The sequence below is a fragment of the Haliotis rubra genome, unplaced genomic scaffold, assembly GCF_003918875.1.
Source record: "Haliotis rubra isolate DU_JTF1 unplaced genomic scaffold, ASM391887v1 Scf91, whole genome shotgun sequence".
NCBI classification, from domain to species: Eukaryota; Metazoa; Mollusca; class Gastropoda; order Lepetellida; family Haliotidae; genus Haliotis; species Haliotis rubra.
Window position 1 is genome coordinate 506618 of NW_025767646.1, and position 25208 is coordinate 531825.

Sequence of the window (25208 nt, forward strand, 5' to 3'; positions counted from 1 at the left end):
ATATTGCTAAAAGCGGCGTAAAATTAAACTCACTCACTCACTCTAGTTAATTATAACATAAACATAATGTGCATACAATCTAGACTTACTTACTGTCATTATTATGTTCACAGAATAAGACAAGTCAGGGTCTGCTAGATTAACATTTTGTCTGAAATAAACATTTTACAGAAAAATGTTTCTAAATTATATCCATAAATTTTAATAAAAAGGCGATAAGATGTTGGTGTATGGTCTCTGGCGATAAACGTGGATGTGCCAGACCAGATTACAAAATAAACATGATGCAACACAAAGACTGCCAAGAACCAGTCTGCATAATAAGATGTTCATTGTAGTTTCTCACACAGGACTCAGTAATGAATTGTTTGTTTGCTTTTCAACGCCACACTCTGACCCCCCTGTGTGACAGAAGCCCATAAACAATCAGTCTGACCCAGAGTTACCAGTTCTCAACATAATGAATAACATCCAGGTACAATGACCTACAATTTACCGAGACACCCATCCATTTAGTCACCTTGCAGGACAAGCATGAGTGACTCAAGTGACCTGTCTTAACCCAGAATCCATTGTCAATGATATATCATATAAGGACTGACTGACTGAGTTTGGTTTTACGCCGCTTTTAGCAATATTCCAGCAACATCATGGCAAGGGACACCAGAAATGGGCTTCACACATTGTACCCATGTGGGGATTCGAACCCGGGTCTTCGGTGTGACGAGCCAACGCTTTAACCACTAGGCTACCCCACCATCCCTCATATAAGGAGAAAATGTAGTTACACCTCTTGGGCTGCTAGGGTTGTATACTTTGGTTGGTTTGTTGTCTAACGTTGCACTCAGCAATATTCCAGCTGTATGTCGGTGGTCTGTAAATAATGGAGTCTGGACCTGACAATATAGTGATCAACAGCATGAGCATCGATCTATGCAATTGGGATCCGTGTCAACCAAGTCAGCAAGCCTGACCACCCGATCCCATTAGTCGCTTCTTACAACAAGCATGGGTTACTGAAGACAAGTTCTAACCCGGATCTTCACAGGTCTAGGTTTGTAATCTCCCCAGGGAGCTGAGAATTAATATCAAGTGCCCACTGATCCTGTGACCAGGGTAATAGTAAGATGTATCATGGCACAAGCGCGTTTGTGCAGTCATAAATTTGAAAGCATGCTTTACAAATAATGCTAATGATAATAACAGTCAAACAAAGAAATAATAAGACTAAATTAGAAATTGAAATATTCCTGTTAAAAAATGCAATAAAAAATCTTTTAGAAACTTATTTTTCTTTTGGAATATGCCAAAACATATCAATGTTCTAAGACAGACATAAACCTGATCTCATGCTTATAGCAAGTCCCTTTACAGAAATGTCACTGTGGCAGTGTGTACTAGAAAATATCATGGAGAACCGGTTGTCCTTGGGGGTGGTAACCTCAAATTCACATCCTGTCGGAAACAAATAAACATAAGTTAAATGATAAGTGGAGGGATTTTCCCATCACTGTGAGATACTTGTCTTGCTTGAACATGCCATGCTACTGTTTCTAAACACATTAACGTCACTGTAGCTGAAATATGCAAAGGTTATTACAGATGAAGAGATAAACTACCGTAGTAGATAAATCAATAAAATCAAAATTTGGATCTTGATACAGTGATATTTATATTCTGAAATATTAAGTGCATGTCGCACCCAAGTGACACTCTGTAAATCTCTTATTTTTTAAATTCATGATTTTTATAAATATATCAAAAATATTCTTAAAAAATTTCAGTTCTGATAAGGGTCATTTTTGTCCTGCTGGAAATGTTAACTGTAATGTTACAGAAAGAATTGTAAGTTATGAATGTTAGCAGACAATGTTCATAAAGAATGACCTCTTTTTTTTCTTCTACTTCTATAGTTTTAGATTCATCTTAAGATCAACAGAAATATGGTTAAAATTATTCAAGAGAGCCATCATTTGAAACTTCAAGAAAATCTCAAAATGAGCAATTTTAAATGTGTGACCTATAGTTTCTCCACACTTTTTATTGCAGTATGTATTATCATTTCCAACAATTATCATCTTGGATTTATGGATCGATGGTTTATTTGCCAAATTTACCTGATCTAGGTTTGTGAGCCTCACTTGTTTTAACACGCTGAACACGTGAGACCTGCATCACATGCTTTTCTCCCTCACCAAGCTGCCTGAACTAACTGCAATATACTCTTAAAAGCAGACTCACACACTCTAATTCATTTTCCCATGTTATATGTTTTCTGTCATCCTGTTTATTTTATACATATGTGTATTATAGTTGTTTTATTGACTTCAGTGGTGTTAAAGTGCAATGGCGTTTTCTTCCCTCAGTACTGTCATCTTGCATAAACAACATGTTTATAGAGGACGTTCTTTCTTCTTGAATTCATTATACATTATGATTCCAGTTGTTGAACTGTCCAAAACTGACGATTCTTTGGAACAAAAACTGTGAGCTATTTTCTTAAAAACAATTTGGGATGAAATTCCTGAACTTGAAGATATGCCAGCTTTAGGGGGGCCTTTAATTCTCGTAGACAAACCATTACTGCGTGTCTTATTAGATATTTCAATATTTCAGTTGCTATGGTAATTGCAGTCAACATTTCATCATATTAAAATAGGTGGCAAATTTTCACAATCATAGATAACTTTTCAAAAATTCCAAATTTCATAATCGTTTTATCTCTGTTGTTTCCTAAGATCATATCACCATCTGAAACCATGCCAAAACCTTAATTGTTTTTAAATACACATCTAAAAAAAGCCAATCTAACTTCATCGCTTGTCTTCTGTTTATTTCTCACCATAGCGCCCAATGCCGACATCCCCTTAGTGGTGCCAATTTATCAAGTTCACTTTTGATTTCAGCCGGATTGTCTCAGATTGCCTGCCCTGTCAACATGAAGAATACCCAAACCTGTGATAGGGGGCACTAGGTGTACACATGCCAGTGTAAGTCAAATTTGGTCCCAAAACCTACATTCTTGAGAACTGATTCCATATGAATGCAAGATGTTTAGTCACTGTTGAACAGAGGGGTCTGCATAGAAGACATAGCTAGTTGTCAGTAAGCAGTATGTTTTAACGGAGATGACATGTGTCGATTTGACATGTTATTTCACTGGTGGCAGTTTATTGGGTTAAATTTAATTGGTCATAATTGAGGGATGTCATTTTTTGAATTCGCTTCCTATCTGTTAAACATCTGTGGGAGAAAAACAAAAGTGGCTTATGTTAGCAAATACTTATTTTGGGGGCACAAGTCGCTGAACTTGGTTTTTTTTAATTCTTTTAATTCTACTGAGATTATAATCAGAGTGGCCTGTTTTTGAGATGTATGAAATATAATGTGTGTTCTAAACAAGTGTTGTTATGAGGAAACCAGATGTATGTTTATCCCTTTACACACTGGTTTTATGCATTTAGGGGCGGTGGGGTAGCCTAATGGTTAAAGCGTTGGCTCATCACGCCGAAGACCCGGGTTCGAATCCCCACATGGGCACAATGTGTGAACCCCATTTCTGGTGTCCCCCGCCGTGATGTGTAATCAAATTAATTAGCAATGTTCTATTTTAATCTGGAAACATATATTCATTTAGTTGAATTATAATCATCATATATGTATACACTGACTCATGATCAATGGGTATAATCATGATCACCATTAAGGCCAATCATGATCATTAGTAATGTCAATCATGATCATAAGTAATGTCAATCATGATCATTAAGTAATGTCAATCATTATCATAAGTAATGTCAATCATTATCATTCGTAATGTCAATCATTATCATTTGTAATGTCAATCATGATAAATTAGTGATAATCATTAGTAAAAGGTAAATCATGATCATTAGTAAAGTCAGTCATGATCATTAAGGCCAATCAGGATCATTAGTAATATCAATCATGATCATTAGTAATGTCAATCATGAACATAAGTAGTGTCAATCATGATCATTAGTAAGGTCGATCATTAGTAAAGTCAGTCATTATCATTAAGGCCAATCATGATCATTAGTAAGGTCAATCATGATCACTAGTGAGGTCAATCATGATCATTGGTAAAGTCAGTCATGATCATTAGTAATGTCAATCATGATCATTGATAAGGTGAAACATTTATTCAACAAGGTAAATGTACATTATCATTGACCCATGGTAATCAGTAAGGTGAGTCATGATCCCTGGTAAGGTTAAATATGATCTTTGGGCCATTGGTAAGATGAGTCATGATCATCAGTAGGTGAATAATGATTATCAGTAAGGTAAATTATGATAATAAGTGAGGTAAAACATGATCATCATTAAAGTGAATTATTGCCAGCTGTAAGGCGAGTTATGATTATCAGTAAGGTGAATCATGATAATGAATCTTGATCATTAGTAAGATGAATCATGATCATCAGTAAGGTGAATCATGATCATCAGTTAATTGAATAAATATAGCCAATAAGGTGAATCATGGTCATCAGTAAAGTGAATTATGGTCAACTATAAGTTGAATTATGGTCATCAGTACGGTAAGTCATCATCAGTAAGGTAAATCAGTATCAGTAAGGTAAATCAGTATCAGTAAGGTAAATCAGTATCAGTAAGGTAAATCAGCATCAGTAAGGTAAATCAGTATCAGTAAGGTAAAGCAATCAGCATCAGTAAGGTAAATCAGCATCAGTAAGGTAAATCAGCATCAGTAAGGTAAATCAGCATCAGTAAATCAGCATCAGTATCAGTAAGGTAAATCAGCATCAGTAAGGTAAATCAGTATCAGTAAGGTAAATCAGCATCAGTAAGTAAGGTAAATCAGCATCAGTAAGGTAAATCAGCATCAGTAAATCAGCATCAGTAAGAAAATAATGATCGTCAGTAAGGTAAACCATGATCATCAAAAATGTCTATAATAATTAACATCAGTAAGGTGAATCATGATCATCAGTTAATTGAATAAATATGGCCAATAAGGTGAATCATGATCATTAGTAAAGTGAATTACGATCATCAGTACAGTAAATCATCATCAGTAAGGTAAAACATGATCAATAAGGTAAATAATGATCATAAGTAAGATAAATCATTATCATCAGTAAAGTGAGTCATGATCATCAGTAAGGTAAAACATGATCATCAGTGAATCATGATGATTGGTAAGTAAATCAAGATTATCTTCAAGTTGAAACATAAACATCAGTTAGTTGAATTTAAATCATTATCACTAGTAAGTTAATTATGATCATCAGTAGATTTGCTGATTATGGGTACAGAATGAAGATTCAAAATTATTTAAACATAAAAGAAAAGAAACAAGCTTAAAACTACAATTTGAGCCTTCTCCCTGTCAAATAAATAAAGCCAAAAATGCTGTACCAAAGTTAAAAATATCAAATACCGTATATTTCAGTAAAGATTCCGCTAATTATCACTTGATCAGCGCTATCTCACAGTGATAATAATGTCATTAGTTTCCTCCAGTTTTGAACCTAAATCTTGTTTCTAAATGCAGCAATTTCTGAGATTAAATCATCAGAACGATTCCTCTCTCTTGTGCAAGCAACATCTGACTGCACTTCTACATGCCATTCCTGAAATTATCAGTGACAGCAAAAAGTTGTGTCAAGAAATGAATCAGTTTATTTCTTTGGCATGAATGAGAAATGAAGAATATTGTATTGCAGATGATAAGGCCCGAACAAGAGGAGAACCCTGGCTCCACCAGTGCTCAAGAAGCGGCATTGTCCCAGGGGCTCGTGAACAGGCCTCTGAGAACAACTAGCTGGCTTGACTCGAAAACAGTCATTTCCAAGGGGAAAACTAGGCTTTTAGGTGAAATCAGTGTTTGGTGTAGGTTCCTGAATTTTGAAAGCTGTGAGAGCTGTACAGGGGTAGTCAGCGCTGCTGCGTAATCAGACCAGGTACCGTACCACCCTTATCTCCCCTGCCATCATGCTGGTGCACTCCAGACTACCTAGACTTGCTTCATGTTGCTGTATGGATAATGTCAGTCAGGCAATCTTGAGAGGCTCACACGTCAGCCTGAGCACTTCAACTACCCAGACTTGGTTAAGTTTTCCTAAAGATTATTATGGCTCTTGAGATTTTCTAAACTTGTTATATGTCAGTATGTGTGTTAATGTCAGGTTAACATATTGGCCAGCTTGAATTATCTAGACTTGCTGAAGTACCGGAGCTGATGTTTGGCAGTTATGGGTTTCCTTAAGTGCATTCCAAAGCTTTAGACTATTTCCCTAACGAAACTAGGAGGGATTTATGTAGTGCTTGAATGAATAAAAAATTGCTAGAGAGTGTTTAGGTGTTACAATTGTTAAAAAAATAAATTAATGAGTCATCTAATGGATTGGATTTGCAGAAAATGTATCTATTCTGTAAATCATGTTGAAGAAGAAGCAACATGCTATTCAGTGCAGGATCCTGGTCTCAGTTAGTGGATGATTATGATTCTTTTTGTCATCACACGATGAACAAATACATCAATGTTTTTAAGCATCATTAAGCCAAAAATACTGGTGGGAAATGCGGCAGCATTGCATTGAGCACATTCATAGAGGATAGGTTTTTCAATAATAGTTATTATCTTCAGAAAATGACACAAATATGTAGTTTATAGAATATTCTCACTGTTTCTGCATGGAACGTTTGCGCAATAAATATCTTATCTTATCTTATCTTAATGAATAAATGACAAATACTGCATTTTGTTGACTACAGAAACAATACCTGGCATAATATATGTATACCATTATGAGATAAAAATGAAGAGCTATATTCATTTCAATAGGGCAAATATTTCTTGGAGAAGATTGGTTGCATATCTGACAGTTATTAACTTACAAAAAAAATGAAAGAATTTTAACCAGCAAAAACTATACAGTTCATAAACATGAAGCGGTGCATAAAGTGGCAAGTTCAATTACAGGAATAGACTAGAATAACGCAACACTTGATAAGAAGCATTCCAAAAACAAACAAGAACGATTTCAAAAAACTGACAAGAACAATTGCATTAGGTGACACAGGAAGTGAACTACTAGGGGAGATAACTCTTGTGTTGCACTAGTGAAGTGACTCAGCTCGAACCCCTACTGTCATGGTGCATAGCATGGATCTGATTGGCTTATATACTATCCAGGGACTGTTTTTCCTGCATATAAACACTGTCTGGCACAGCCATGGCTGGCTGTTTTGTATATTATCCTGTTTAGCCAAATGCCAGCCGCAGAACACAATGTTATTCCTTTACTTTCAAACTTGGCTGTTCCTTGACTTTCTTGCTAACTCAGAGTACCAGACTTGGAGGACGCCTGAGGGAGGTTGAATTAAGACTTTTAAACATATATCTGAGATGTAATGGAACTGGCAATTTCGGTTTGGATGATGGTAATATCAAGTAACTAAATATGTATCTAATTAGATTAAATATGACATGAATATACCATCATGTCTGGCTTATCATGAGAATAATGGTATTGGAATTAGATTTCTACAGCATGTGCAATTTGGTCATATTTTTGTTTCTGTAAATTAAATGAAATTAAATATCTTAATCAGAATTAAGAAATTAATCACAGAAACATTACAGTGTTCTAATTTGTTTAGATTATACCGGTCTGTTATTATGGATATAAAAACAAAATGTTTATACTGGGAATGTAAAATTAATTATTTAACTTATTGTGATTTGAATAATTCTGTAGACTATGTAATAAACAGTGCCATTTGCTGAAATAAGGAGAATGTATGCTAAGTTCCATGCTTTTCAGACATGTGACAGTGATGCTGGTGTTCAGTGATTTGTTTTCCTTGACATATGTTCCAACAATTGGAACAACTTGAGAATAAATTTTAAAAGGAGTCCAACTCAAGTCATGAATGATTTCGAAAATCTAGATTGCCTCAGCAGAAATTAAGCAATGTTCTTTAATCCATTTTGATTATATTTATTTATTATTTTTATATTTTGTAGACATATAATCTTAATTAAGATAACTATATTTCTGGGACTAAATGTCTGTCAAAGGAACATGCACCTCATCTTGAGTCAACTGTCATTGCCTTGGGACTCTTTGTGAGTGAGTGAGTTTTATGTGTATACAAAATATAAAAATAATAAATAAATATAATCAAAATGGATTAAAGAACATTAATTAATTTCTGCTGAGGCAATCTAGACTTACGAAATCATTCAAGACTTGAGTTGGACTCATTTTAAAATTAACTCTCAAGTTGTTTTTAATTTTACACCTTTTTTAGCAATATTCTAGCAATATCACAGCAGGGGACACCAGAAAAGGGCTTCACACATTATAGCCATGTTGGGAATCGAACCCAAGCTTTCAGCGTGACAGGTGAATACTGTAACTACTAGGCTAACCCACTGCCCCTAGGGACTCTTTAAGTAGCACACTTAATAAACAGTTGGATTAAGAATTTTGAAAAAGGATGGACTGTTTTAAGGAGGGCTGGGAATACGTATGGATATTATACTGAAGTCACTTAAAGCCAGCGATGCAGTTGACAACCTCATTTAATTCTCCCTGTGAAGATTATAATTGAACTGTTTTAGATGTGTATGGTCACGTTACAAACTCTCATAATTTCATCATTAACAAATTAATTGGTTGAATAAACTAAGTGAATTAAAGGGATATCAAATCTGAAATGGATACTTTGTATCAGTGGTTTAATCTGTGTTGATTTATGGTGATGTTCTCCAAAGAAAATTCCAAGTTAAATTTTCTTAATTTTATTATAGAGTAAATCAATTTTGAAAGACAGTGAATATTCTCTTGATTATGTTCCTGCTCATGTAATTGTTGACAAATTAGCTTGTTTTGTCAAAATGGATGAAGTTTTGAGGGGATTATATCCTGTTTAGCTCACTTAAAACAACATTGAGTTGTCATTGTAAACCGTTCATCATGTTTAATTGTATCAAAATATCTTTTCTTTAGGCAATAAACCTGTTGGTTTCAAGTTTCAGATTTTGATTTGTCACTGCCATAGCACTAGTCAGAATGCAGGTTACTTAAATAATAGAATAACATTTGCATATTCGTGTTCATCCATCTATTACAACTTTATATTCTTGTGTTGCAGGGGTCGGTGGGGTAGCCTAGTGGTTAAAGCGTTGTCTTGTCACACCGAGGACCTGGGTTCGATTCCCCACATGGGCACAATGTGTGAAGCCCATTTCTAGTGTCCCCAGCTGTGCAGGAATATTGCTAAAAGCAGCGTAAAACCATGCTCACAGTCCTGGCAAAACACCTTTACAGATCATGGAGTATCATTCTCAACAGTTAAAGGAATGCACTTTATTTCTAGATGCAACATTATCACACGTTTATCCAGGAATTAATAAAAAGTAATAACACGTTTTTGACAACAACAAAACCTGGTTACACAAATACATTAGCATCCTAACAAAACAACACATTTAATGTCACCAAAAGCTATACTTGCTGAAAATCATCCCCATATAAGTATGAAATAATTAGTTATGTGTGTCTAGGTGTATTTGCTTTTCCCTAGATTTCAGTGCAAGAAGATGTATTAGTGCAGGAAAAAGTATTCCTGATAAATCTGCTGTCAAGCCAAACACGTTGCGGCTATTGTGTTACCCTCTCGGATTAAATTAACACTGCATGGTGGCACAATGATAGGTGGATAGTGTCACCTTTGTTATTTAAACAATGTTGTGGACATAGTAACTCTTGACTGGACAGTATTTATGAGTGACATTTTCCACTTAAGATAGAAGATCCTGCTAGGATTGCAGATTTATGTGATCTTGAGGCACGAGATACAGTTTATTATTATGTATCAAATAGCTGATATAAACAGGTCATGATTTGGTGCAGACGTGTAAGATACTATATATTTTTATGTGTCTAATAGCTGATATAAACAGGTCATTATTTGGTGTAGAGATCCAAGATACTATATGTTTTTATGTGTCCAATAGCTGATATAAACAGGTCATGATTTGGTGTAGAGATCCAAGATACTATATGTTTTTTATGTGTCCAATAGCTGATATAAACAGGTCATGATTTGGTGTAGAGATCCAAGATACTATATGTTTTATGTGTCCAATAGCTGATATAAAGAGGTCATGATTTGGTGTAGACATCCAAGATACCATATGTTTTTATGTGTCTAATAGCTGATATAAACAGGTCATTATTTGGTGTAGAGATCCAAGATGCTATATGTTTTTATGTGTCTAATAGCTGATATAAACAGGTCATTATTTGATGAAGTGATCCAAAATACTATATACTAGATAATTATGTGTCCAATAGCTGATATAAAGAGGTCATTATTTGATTAAAGTGATCCAAGATACTATATACTAGATATTTATGTGTCCAATAGCTGATATAAAGAGGTCATGATTTGGTGAAGAGATCCAAGATACCAAATACTAGATAATTATGTGTCCAATAGCTGATATAAAGAGGTCATTATTTGATGAAGTGATCCAAAATACTATATACTAGATAATTATGTGTCCAATAGCTGATATAAAGAGGTCATTATTTGATGAAGTGATCCAAGATACTAGATAATTATGTGTCCAATAGCTGATATAAAGAGGTCATTATTTGATGAAGTGATCCAAGATAGTATATACTAGATAGTTATGTGTCCAATAGCTGATATAAAGAGGTCATTATTTGATGAAGTGATCCAAGATACTAGATAATTATGTGTCCAATAGCTGATATAAAGAGGTCATTATTTGATGAAGTGATCTAGATAATGTGTCCAATACTATATAAAGAGGTCATTACTTGATGAAGAGATCCAAGATACTAGATAATTATGTGTCCAATAGCTGATATAAAGAGGTCATTATTTGATGAAGTGATCCAAGATAGTATATACTAGATAATTATGTGTCCAATAGCTGATATAAAGAGGTCATTATTTGATGAAGTGATCCAAGATACTATATACTAGATAGTTATTTGATGAAGTGTCCAAGATAGTTCATATAGCTGATATGAAGAGGTCATGAAGTAGTGAAGAGGTGTAAGATACTTTTTATTCTTAAAAATCCTAACTATCTTTTTTTAAATATGTGAGAATATGTTTGGTATTTTGCAATATATCTAGCTGAAGATTAGGGGGTCATGATTTAATCTACAGGTGTAAGATACTGTTTATTATAAAAACTTTAGCTTATATCTTTTGAGTTATGATTTGGTATAGAGATGTAAGAATATTTTGTATCGTTATGAAAATATGTAGCTGATTATATAGCAACCCTGATTTAGTGTAGAACAGTAGGATACTGTTTAAAACAATGAATTATCTGGCTGATCAGAAACAGAAGGAGGTCATGCTTTGGTGTAGATGTGTAAGTAGGTGTTTGTTTTGAAATATATAGCTGATTATTAAAAGTCATGATTGTGTGTTAATGTGTGAAATAATTTGTATAAGTATGAACTATCTGGCTGATTTTTTGGGTCATGATTTGGTGTAGATGTGTGAGATAATTTGTTTTAGTATGAACTATCAAGCTGATTTTTGGAGTCATGATTTGGTGTGGAGGGTTGTGATAATGTATGTTGTTTAAAGATTTTAAGGTTGTCATGAGTTGGTAAAGGGGCATTATATATGAGGCTAACTTTAAGAAAACATTTTGATTAAGCAGCATGAAATGTGGTTTAATATATACTGAACATTGTTGAAAACACACCAGTCTAAAATTGTCCATATTTCATCAAGATGGATTTCAGCATGACAATGATCAATGAATATAACTTACATGAAGTCAAAGGGCATGTCCAGTTGAAAAAATGCTTTAGAAACAAATTCCTGTCCACACTATGACTCTGAATTCCAAAATGCATCAACATGAAAAAAGCGTGAATTTCATTCTGAAATCATACTGACTGTGACATTCAAAAGCAGGTGTATGAGAACCGATTCTCATTGCAAAAATTACCAGTTAACACCTCACTTTCAAAAGAGAACGTTTCTGCTTTCTAGGCATGATTCAGGTTGGCACCAGCAGCAGTACATGTGTTGGATTGGTTATTGCTCGACAACTTAGGACTTGGCATAATACCTCCACCACCGTTAGGCTTCATAGAAATATTACTGTTAGTGGCATCAGTAGACAGGCAGCAGATGAAAATAGACCTTCAATGACCGACCTTGGCAACAACGTGTTACAACGCTCCATCAGGATCACCATATTGACCTTTGTCCATATCAGTGATTGAACACTGCCGACTGCCAGGACTGCTGCACTAGTTCAAGGTTGACGTGGTGGTCATCACGCTGACTCCAATGCGCACGCCGTCTACACGCTACAGGGCTCCATGCTCGACGTCCTTACGTTGGACCAATTCTGACTGAAGTATACAATGGGCTAGCAGGCATTTTCAGTAAAGGTTGCAACAATGGCATGGTGTGGTAGTCACTGACGAGTCACGTCTCCATCTACGTAATGCTGACGGCCGATCACGTGTTTGGCATAGACGTGGTGAACATGATGCTGATAAGTGTGTGGTTCAGACAGACGTTTGGGTGGTGGGAGTGTCATGGTCTGGGGTGGAATAAATTACAATCACAAGACTGCCTTCATGTCTGTCAAGGGAGAGTTAATGCCCTTTATTACCGTGAGCAGATTCTTCAGAATCACATCGTATCTGTCTTCAATCACCACCAAGAGTCCATACTTTTCAAAAGGACAATGCACAGGCACACACAACAAGACTTTCCATGCAGTATCTGGCCCAGCAACACATCCAGGTTATTCATTGCCCAGAACAGTCGCCAGCTGTATCCCCCATGGAGCACTTGTGGGACAAAATTGGTCAAAGTCTTTCGCAGCAACAACAGATGCGAAACATCCGGGAACTTGAGGCTGCACTGCTGCAGAAGTGGAATGCCATCCTCAAGAACTCTATTTGGATGCTTATTGACTCAATGAGGAGACTTTGAACTGCATGTGTCAATGCAAATGGCGGTCACACGCGATATTGACTTTTCGATTTGACCCCACCTGTGTTTGATCCTTTCTGACTGTGGAACATTTCAATGAATGAGCGTCTTTTCTCTGTTGTTGTTTTGTCAGTCGTCCATCTGTTATTATCCACTCAAAAAATATCAATTCCTTACACATGCTTTAAATAATCTGCACTTTTATCAGTGGTGCGTTTTCAGTGATGTTCAGTATATATTGGATTTTTTAGATCTCAGACTATCATATATTGGCAGTCCTTTAACAACAATTCCTTGTAAGTCCATATATAAACTTCTCCTAGATACAAAGGCACTGTAGTCTGTGACCAACAGATCATGGGAGAGTTTGATGAACATTATCAAAGACAGAGGACAGAGGATTCCTGCAAGGGCCACAGCTGCCAGATGCATGTCACTACACCAGTAACCAGTCTGTGATACAGTTGGTTGGTTGTTAATGACATACTCAGCAAGATTCCAGCTATATGGCAGCAGTATGTAAGTAATTAAGTCTGGACCAGACAATCCAGTGATCAACAACATGAGCATCGATCTATGCATTTAGGATACGATGACAAGTGTCAACCAAAACCTGAAAGAAATGTACCCAATATAGCCTATGCATGTCAAGAATATGTGGCAAGGCCAGATTATCACAGTTTCAGGAAACAAAGATTGTCTTTGGGCCTCTTTTTATTATATTTTATGAATATAATTTAGGGCCCATTTTTCCTCTGTAAAAGGGTGGTCATTTCAGAGATTAAATGTTAGTCTGAAGACATTGGTATTTGGCCACCTCCTTTGTATTATGAGCATAAATGTTCACCACACATAGTATTGGGCGGTGGGGTAGCCTAGTGGTTAAAGCGTTGGCTCTTCACGCCGAAGACCCGGGTTCAAATCCTCACATGGGCACATTGTGTGAAGCCCATTTCTGATGTCCCCTGCCGTGATATTGCTGGAATATTGCTAAAAGCGGCGTAAAACCATACTCACTCACTCACTCACATAGTATTACTCCTTGGACCCCAATACAAGGCCTCTTTGACCATTAGTCAGCCAACATCATCTTTTGTCCAGCATCTCCACATTTCACCCACCCCTCCCCACCGATCCCTTTACTCCAGGGGCCCAAGTGTATGTCCATAGGTACTCACAATTTGACCTATGTCAAAGTCATTTGGCATAAGCTTGTCATATGTTCAGTGTGCTGAAGTACTTATATGGTCAGTATGTTGTTGAGTTCCTTGAAGATGAGGACACTCTTTGATGTATTGTTATAAATATTCATATGTAAGACTCTCCGCCCTATGTAATTCTCTTCCCATTATGGGGTGGTGAGGTAGCCTGGTGGTTAAAGCGTTCGCCTGTCATGCCGAAAATCCAGGTTGGAATCCCCACATGTGTAAAGCCTATTTCTGGTGTCCCCAGATGTGATATTGTTGGAATATTACTCTCACTCACTCACTCACTCACTCACTCACTCACTCACTCACTCACTCACTCACTCACTCACTCACTCACTCACTCACTCACTCACTCACTCACTCACTCACTCACTCACTCACTCACTCACTCTTCCCATTATTCCCTGGGCACCATCACTGTACAAACCCAGGGTGACAGTCTCAACAGCACCACACTCTCCCTTTACCCTAAGGTGCCAATTCAAGACCATTGATACCAGCCTGACCCCACCCACAAGTCATTTGTCATATTGCAGTAAACGTTCTCCACCCCGTCCCTCCCATTACTCCTTGGGACCCATCACTGTATAAACCCATGGTGACAGTCTCAACAGCACCACACTCTCCCATTATCCCTGGGGCCCCAACATAAGACCCCAGCAGTGCCAGGCTGACCCCCACCCAAGTCATTTGTCACATGGTAGTAAACATTCCCCATCCCCCACCCTCCACCCTTTACTCCTTGGGACCCATCACTGTACAAACTTAGGGTAGCAGTCGCAACATCACCATACTCTCCCTTTGCCCCTGGGGTGCCAATTCAAAACCATTGATACCAGCCTGACCCCCACCCAAGTCATTTGTCATATTATAGTAAACATTCTCCACCCTCTCCTTCCAATTATTCCATGGGCCCAAAACCAAGGGTAGCAGTCTCAAACACCACCACACGCTCCCATTACCCCAGGGGCTCCAGCGTAAGATCCCAGCAGTATCAACCTGACCCCCACCCAAGTCATTTGTCACATGGCTTTAAATATTCTCCACCAGCTCCCTTCCATTATTCACAGGGCCGCAAACCCTGGGTAGAAGTCTCATCAGCACCACACTTTCACATTACCCCTGGGGTGCCAATTCAAGACCATTGATACCAACCTGACCCCCACCCAAGTCATTTGTCACATGGTAGTAAACATTCTGCACCCCGTCCCTCCCATTACTCCTGGGGCCCAAACACTGTACAAACCCAGGGTGACAGTCTCAACCGCCACCCACCCATTCCCTCACTTAATAGACTGCCAGTGTTAATCCATTCACTCCTCCTCCCATTGCCCTGGGGGTCCCACTGACTGCCTGGGGGTACCCCAGGTAGAAAGGAAAACCACAATGATTATTGACCTAAGAAAACTGTTTACAAATTGCCCAGGGGGAGGCGACAGAGTGTTGAAATGTTTTCTGCCAAAACTCATGAAAATAGCATCAAGATGTCTTTGTGGATGTGTGTACACAGCAGGAGAATCAGCAGATGGCCTTTCGCATGAGGCCAGACCTCCATCCCCAGAACAATCCCGGATTCCTGGTAATGTCTTCCGGTCTATACTTACCCCTTTCTCCCCCCAGACAAATCACCTCCCCAACAATGCTCGTTTCCTCCCCTGTCTAACCTCAAGTTAATTTTTCTAATGGAATATCATCTCTGTTGATAAATCCTCATGTATAAATATGCCACTTGGGAAAATCTAATCCATCAGGTTTTCCTGTGAAGCGGTTAACACCTTTGCTCATGCCTGTCTTCATTGGGGTTTTGTTAATCTTAAATCCTTTGCCTATTTATATACGTAGGCATACTATTCAGTCAAGGAATCATGATTACATATGGTTTAATCTTACAGCCTCTGATTTCCCAGATGGGTAATTAAGTGGTTAGATTCTTCCACATGTTTCTGTAAAATGGTGTATGGTGGTTTTACATATACACATGTATTTTTTACCAATACATGTGAGTCAGTTACGGTTTTTTCCTGCAATAATAGTATTCCAGACATGGGCTTTAAACATTGTGTACATTTTACACTAAGATGGTCTTTGCAATTCTTTGCTCCAGGAAAAAATTGACAGAATATTTGTTCTAAAGTGTAAAAACAATAACAATCCCAAGACCCAAGATCGTTAAATAGTTGGCACCTAGTTCATTCATATATTTTAGAAGGAGTGGGTAGCCTAGTGGTTTGAAGTGTTTCCTTCTTGCACCAAAGGTCTGGGTTTGATTCCTAACATGAAGCCTTGAAGCCATGCTTATCTATAGTTAAGTGCCTCGAAGTTAGTGCCATGAATGAAAACCAATACAGCAAGCCCCTTATAACAGGTGCTTTGAAATGCAAGCATCACAATATGAGCACCTTGAAGCAAGCACCACAACATATGAGTCTTGAAGCAAATACCATTATATGAACACCTTGAAGCAAATAACATGGAACAAGCACCATGGTATGAACACCTTGCACAAGCGTCATGGTATCAACAACTTGGAGCAATTGCTGTGAAATGGAACCTTGAAACAAACATTATATGAACACCTTACAGCAAGCATTATTAAGTGAACACCTTAAAACTAGCATCTCGATATGAGTATTGCTGTTGGAACCAAACAAACATTATATGAACACCTTGAAGCAAATACCATTGAAAACTAGCATCCGATATGCTATGAAACACCATACTATGAACACCAAAGCAAATACCATGGAAGAAGCCCCTTGCTATATGAACACCTTGAAGTAGACTTGCACAAGTCTCTAGGGTGAAATTTAAAAGTTTAAATGATAACTTCCAAAAAATAATAATTAACAGACTGGGGTCCTTAGGCTATCCACTTGTCTAGACGTGCCTCTTTGAAGGATAGAATTACTATACATCCATGTGCTCTGCATTCAGTACAGCCTTGGAGCAAGGCTAACCTTGAAGCAAATACCATTGAACAAGCCTCTTGATATGAACACCTTGAAGCAAATACCATGGAACAAGCCCTTGGTATGAACACCTTGATGCAAATACCATGGAACAAGCATTTTATATGAACACCTTGATGCAAATACCATGGAACAAACCCTATGGTATGAACACCTTGATGCAAATACCATGGAACAAGCATTTTATATGAACACCTTGATGCAAATACCATGAACAAACCCTTGATGGATGCAAATACCATGGAACAAGCATTTTATATGAACACCTTGATGCATATACCATGGAACAAACATTTTATATGAACACCTTGATGCACATACCATGGAACAAGCATTTTATATGAACACCTTTAAGCAAATACACATGTACCATGGAACAAGCCCCATGCAATGAAGCAAACACCATGACATGAACACCAAGAAGCACGCTCCATGAAGTACCTTGAACTGAGTATCAACCTTGTAGAAAGCGCCATCAAGCAAGAGCAGACACACCAAATTGCACTAGTCACACTTTTTCCTATTACAAGGTCACCTTCCATTTCGTGTAATTGACCTCAATCATTTCTAATTTGATAGTTCCAAACAGTATCAAAGATCCCAAACAGTACTTAAAGATCAGCATTACATGCTATTCAGAAGCACAAAACATTCAGATACAAAAGAAACACATCTTCACGAAGGTAAGCCGGATGAACCAGGCCAGTACAATGCTCTAGCATGCATTCAGTCAATGCATTATTGATTACAACTGTAAGCTTGCTAGCAGCAAAAGTAGAGATCCATCACAGGTATCATTTGATGTCACAGCATCGTCTGTGAACATGACCTCAGAATCTATCAGACTTTAAAGAAGAAGTCGACATTTAATAAATTTTCTGAATTAATATCACATGGAAAAAACAAATTTGATCCATTATCACCTGAAATCCCCCGGCTATTTAGTCTTTGATGTTGACTCACCTGGCTCGTTAAGCACCCAACATAATGAAAATCTGATCAGAAGACATCTCTCGACACCTGAACATCGCGATGACTGATTAAATGACCAATCAAAGATTGAGGGAAGATGTCACAATCTCTGCTCAGGTAGCCATTATTGATCTCATTGATTTCCACCTGCGGAACGTGTGTACATAGGGCCAAGGAAGCCATTGTCAGCACAATATGGAAATATTTCCTACATGAAGAATATGCTTTGAGGTACTTAGAATGAGGTTGTGTTCTATTTACACTGAATCCCAGAATTGGATTTTATGTATTATTTGCTTGCATTGTTAACTTCATGAAAAATTAATCTATTTTGGAATGCAGAATCTAATATGTGTACTTGTATGGAGTTTCATAATTGTCAGCCAGCAGGTTATTAAGAAATTTAATAGTGTACTTGAGTATGTGAATGTTGTCTCAAAGTTTCCCAAACTTGGCTTATAAGATATAAGTAAGTTTACGTGTAAGATGAAACATGAAAATACAAATATGTCAATTTTCGGGCTTTTTTTTGTTAAACTTTAAAAGACACGGGCCGTTGTAATCACTTAAGCCACATGTCTGTACCTGAGCATGTCACAAGTTGAACTGTAATTTTTCATAGAGAGAATAATGGCTAGACTTCAGGCATATGAACATGTTTGACAACATTAATAAAACATTTGGCAAGTAATGGATTGACTTCAGCCATATGAACATGTCTGACAACTTTTAATAAAACATTTGTAAATTATGGCTAGGCTTCTGCTGTGTGAACATGTCAGACAACTTTAATCAAACATTTGGCAAATAATGGCTAGACTTCAGCCATATGAACATGTTTGACAACTTTAATAAAACATTTGGTAAATTATGGCTAGACTTAAGCCATATGAACATGTCTGACAACTTTAATAAAACATTTGGTAAATAATGGGCTAGGAACATGTATGACAACTTGACAACTTTAGCCATAAACATGACAAAATATGTTTGATGAACATTTGACAACTTTAAAAACATTTGGTAAATAATGGCTAGGCTTCAGCCATATGAACATGTCTGACAACTTTATGAACATAAAACCTTAAAATCAACCTTTCATAATCTCAACATTTCATCATCCAAAATATGTCAGAGAATGGACCTGTATGGATCTCACATTGTGCCATGTTAAGAGAATAACAGTTGCAAAGTCATTGCCATAAAAAGTTGTTGGCATTAAGTGGCAGTATTTCCTATTTAAATTTTATAACATGGAGTCATGGATTGTGTTCTCAGCAATAAGCACATCTGTCATCTGAATACCAGGTGTACTTGTTATGGCAACTATAGATGCAGAATGGTTTAATGGTCATGACTTCATCATCTTACATCTATAAAATAAGCTGTGTTGCTTTCTTAATGGCATGATGTGTATCAATAAAACTATCTAAACACTGTCGCCAAACACAGATGCTCAATTTATTTTTGAGTATGATTTGAAAGTTGAATTTGAGCTCAAGTTTACTGGAATATGTTCTGGATCTAACAGATCATCTTACAGATGGACATAAGGATCAAGATCTCTGTAATAAGATTACTTCATTTCTCCTAGAAAGTGCAGCTTGAGCATTTGAGAGATAGTTATTTGTCAAATCCCAAAATACAACAAAAAAGTACATGATGGGGGTTAGTGTGTATTCACTGTACTAGGTGTAGCTGCCAATCACTGGATTGTCTGGTCTAGACTTTATTATTTGCAAACTGCTCTCTTGTTTATTTATGTATATTTTTTATTGTAATATTTTTGGTTTGTCTGCTATTTCTTTCTCAAACAGAAGAAAATACATGTCTACAATTTTCTCTCAATTTCTAAAGCCCATTGCTATCATGCAGTGCAATGACTTCATGCAGTGAAGTCCCAATGCAGAAGTTTCATGCAGTGCTGTGACATCGTGCAGTAAAGTTTCAATGAAGGCATGATAATGTAATACAAGGAGGTTTCAATGCTGTGACATCAACAATGCTATGACATCATGTTACAATGCAGTGAGGTCATCAAGCACAATGATGCCATGTGTTTAAGTTACAATGTATTGATGACATATAGTGCAATGACATCATGCAGAGAGGTTTTAATATAGTGACATCATACAGTGTCAAGTTGTCATAGAAAAAGGTTGCAACACAGTGATGTCATAAAGTGCCATGACATCGTGTTACAATGCAGAGAGGTCATCCAACACAATGATGTCATGTGATGAAGTTACAATTTAGTGCTATTTGACATCTTGCAGAGAGGTTTTAATACAGTGACATCATAGAGTGCCATGTTGTCATGGAACAAGGTTACAATGCAATGATGGCATACAATACTATGACATCACACAACAAGGTTATTATGCAGTATATTCATTACAATGCTGTGACCTCACACAAGCAATACTATGACATCACACACACAAGGTGGTATTATGCAGTATATTCATTACAATGCTGTGACCTCACACAAGCAATACTATGACATCACACACCAATGTTATTATGCAGTATATTCATTACAATGCTGTGACCTCACACAAGCAATACTATGACATCACACACCAATGAGGTTGTTATGCAGTATAATCATTACAATGCTGTGACCTCACACAAGCAATACTATGACATCACACACCAAGGTGGTATTATGCAGTATATTCATTACAATGCTGTGACCTCACACAAGCAATACTATGACATCACACACCAAGGTGGTATTATGCAGTATATTCATTACAATGCTGTGACCTCACACAAGCAATACTATGACATCACACAAATGAGGTTATTATGCAGTATATTCATTACAATGCTGTGACCTCACACAAGCAATACTATGACATCACACACCAAGGTTATTATGCAGTATATTCATTACAATGCCGTGACCTCATACAAGCAATACTATGACATCACACAACAAGGTTGTTATGCAGTATATTCATTACAATGCCGTGACCTCACACAAGCATGCTATGACATCACACACAATGTTAGTTATGCAGTATATTCATTACAATGCTGTGACCTCACACAAGCAATACTATGACATCACACACCAATGTTGTTATGCAGTATATTCATTACAATGCCGTGACCTCACACAAGCAATACTATGACATCACACAACAAGGTTGTTATGCAGTATATTCATTACAATGCTGTGACCTCACACAAGCAATACTATGACATCACACACCAAGGTTATTATGCAGTATATTCATTACAATGCTGTGACCTCACACAAGCAATACTATGACATCACACAATGAGGTTGTTATGCAGTATATTCATTACAATGCTGTGACCTCACACAAGCAATACTATGACATCACACAATGAGGTTATTATGCAGTATATTCATTACAATGCTGTGACCTCACACAAGCAATACTATGACATCACACAACAAGGTTATTATGCAGTATAATCATTACAATGCTGTGACCTCACACAAGCAATACTATGACATCACACAATGAGGTTGTTATGCAGTATATTCATTACAATGCTGTGACCTCACACAAGCAATACTATGACATCACACACCAAGGTTATTATGCAGTATATTCTTTACAATGCTGTGACCTCACACAAGCAATACTATGACATCACACAACAAGGTTGTTATGCAGTATATTCATTACAATGCTGTGACCTCACACAAGCAATACTATGACATCACACAATGATGTTATTATGCAGTATATTCATTACAATGCTGTGACCTCACACAAGCAATACTATGACATCACACAATGAGGTTGTTATGCAGTATATTCATTACAATGCTGTGACCTCACACAAGCAATACTATGACATCACACAACAAGGTTGTTATGCAGTATATTCATTACAATGCTGTGACCTCACACAAGCAATACTATGACATCACACACCAAGGTTATTATGCAGTATATTCATTACAATGCTGTGACCTCACACAAGCAATGCTATGACATCACACAACAAGGTTGTTATGCAGTATATTCATTACAATGCTGTGACCTCACACAAGCAATACTATGACATCACACACCAAGGTTATTATGCAGTATATTCATTACAATGCTGTGACCTCACACAAGCAATACTATGACATCACACAATGAGGTTGTTATGCAGTATATTCATTACAATGCTGTGACCTCACACAAGCAATACTATGACATCACACACCAAGTGTTATTATGCAGTATATTCATTACAATGCTGTGACCTCACACAAGCAATACTATGACATCACACACCAAGGTGGTATTATGCAGTATATTCATTACAATGCTGTGACCTCACTCAAGCAATGCTATGACATCACACACCAGTGTTATTATGCAGTATATTCATTACAATGCCGTGACCTCACACAAGCAATACTATGACATCACACACCAATATGCAGTATATTCTTTACAATGCCGTGACCTCACACAAGCAATGCTATGACATCACACACCAAGGTTATTATGCAGTATATTCATTAAAATGCCGTGACCTCACACAAACAATGCTATGACATCACACACCAATGTTATTATGCAGTATATTCTTTACAATGCTGTGACCTCACACAAGCAATACTATGACATCACACACCAAGGTTGTTATGCAGTATATTCATTACAATGCTGTGACCTCACACAAGCAATACTATGACATCACACAATGAGGTTGTTATGCAGTATATTCATTACAATGCCGTGACCTCACACAAGCAATACTATGACATCACACACCAATGTTATTATGCAGTATATTCTTTACAATGCTGTGACCTCACACAAGCAATCGCACAATGAGATTAGAATGCTATGAAATCATACAGTGCTATGATGTCATTGTTGAAGTTTGATACAGTGCAGTGACATCATGAAAAGAAGTTACAATACAGTGATGTCAAACAGTGCCAGGTTGTCATACAATAAGGTCTGAATAGATGGACTTCACATGGGCACCCGTGAAGATCCGGGTTAGAATTGGTCTTCCGTAACCCATGCTTGTCGTAAGAGGGGACTGACAGGATCAGGTGGTCAGGCTCGCTGACTGGGTTGAGAACGAGGATGGATTAGTCTCTGAATTAAGGTTTAGTCTCTGAATTAATATCTTTTTATAGCAACAAATAAACCATTTAAATTGAAAAATAGTTGCAGTGAGATGGGAGATTCAGAACCTGAGGAAATCTAGACTTCATTTAGGGTTTTAGCATTGCAGAGAGGGCTATGCAGTTACCAAGGGAAAATAATATGGTTGAGGGACTATGAGACAAACATGAGACTGTGCAATAACATCAAGTGACATGGTTTCAATACAGTGATGTCATAGAGTGACATTTGTTCAATATTTGCTACATACTTTGTATAAATATGCCAAAAAATCTTTACAATACATTGATTTTTATATCGTGTGAAGAAAACACTCATCTAACTGAAACCGAAATGGCAATCAATTCATGCACAAGTCATTCTGTTGAGAGTTATGTGTGACAATTACTCCATGGAATATGGATGAATGGAGCGAAATGTCACCTCAAACACAATAGGACCATTGTCTTGTAATCCTACCCAATAATGACAAGCTATAAACAAGAACAGCTGTTATATGATCAGAAACTGTTGTTAGTTTATGTAGTATTTATTGGAACAAGGCATCAGTTTTGTAGCTCTGGAATGGATAATGAGACTTGTATGATTTTGAATGGATGTGATAAATATGTAACCTATCCTCGTTGTTGAGTCACTCCTTGAGTCAGACCAAATTTGGTTTGGTAATTATTATTGTTATTTTATCATGGCACCGAAGTCCCACTGGGTGATTATAAAACTTGAAATGTCGGATGCGACTTTGGATTTATTACATAGCCAAACAATGCTGAATGTTTGTGGATGACTTTTATATATGCCATTTCTGTAATGAAGTAAATTGGTGCTTTTGTATTAAGTTCCAAATGCAAATTTATCGTATTCAGTTATGATGATCCTAGAAATCATATCGTGTCTGTCTTTTTAAAGTTATATTCATTAATTTTTTCTAAAATATTAAGGCTCATATATTCATATATTTCAATGATGCGTACTCATAATTTAAGGTGTTGTTGAGACTAAATATGCTTTCATGAAAGCCAGATTATGTTTTTATGGCTTGATACTTGATATAAGAAGTTGTTTAATGGTGTAATTAAGCTTATCCAGACAGCATAGTCTTCTCACTTTCTTTACATCCACTCAGTCTTCTTTAGTTTCAGTACAGTTAATAATTTTAAATTTGATTCTGAATTACAATTATTTTAAGATATCTCTTATCAATTTTTTATAGGAAGGATGAGGATTATGATGTCAGTAGTCACATAGAGTCATCTAGTTGGATTTCCGACATTATTCATATTAAGAAGTCATTACTGCTACTTTTTCATGATGAGGGATAATATATACAACTTCATTTTACATACTCATTATGGATAACAACTTCTTTATTATGTTCAGACATCGGAGTATTATGATAACAACTTTGTTATGTATATGTTGTAATATAAATGATCTTAACTTTAGAGGGGCGGTGTGGTAGCCTAGTGGTTAAAGTGTTGGCTCGTCACGCCAAAGACCCGGGTTCGAGTCCCCACATGGGTACAATGTGTGAAGCCCATTTCTGGTGTCCCCGCCGTGATGTTGCTGGAATATTGCTAAAAGCGGCGTAAAACCAAACTCAGTCAGTCAGTCTTAACTTTAGAAGACACATTGAGTATTGTGTAATGACTATGTGTCCCAGTCCACCCAGCTGTGAATGGGTACCTTGTAAGGATGAGAAAGCCGCGATAACTCGCAAGAGTTGTATGATCCCTGGGGAGTTGAGATTGATAATACGATGTGCCGTTGAGATTGACATCCAGTGATAGAGGGGAAAAAATATCAGCACCTTGAGCATGTTCTAGGTGTGTGGATATGTGCGCTATGTAAATATCCTATAATAATAATAATACGCAATTGTTTACCACAATACACCTTGTCACGACTACATCCAACTTGTAAATGCC

At 36.9% G+C, this 25208-nt stretch overlaps 1 protein-coding gene and 1 long non-coding RNA gene across 2 annotated transcripts in view; one reads left to right on the forward strand and one right to left on the reverse strand.

Moving 5' to 3' along the window:
- Positions 1 to 25208, reverse strand: part of LOC124264131 (frizzled-5-like) — a 242491-nt gene that overhangs the window by 146912 nt on the left and 70371 nt on the right. The gene's annotated exons all lie outside the window — the stretch shown is intronic.
- LOC124264132 overlaps positions 1 to 25208 on the forward strand; it is a 182128-nt gene that overhangs the window by 89912 nt on the left and 67008 nt on the right. Inside the window, exon 3 of the long non-coding RNA XR_006895063.1 lies at positions 2907 to 2990. This is a non-coding gene — a long non-coding RNA (uncharacterized LOC124264132). The remainder of the gene's footprint in view (positions 1 to 2906; positions 2991 to 25208) is intronic.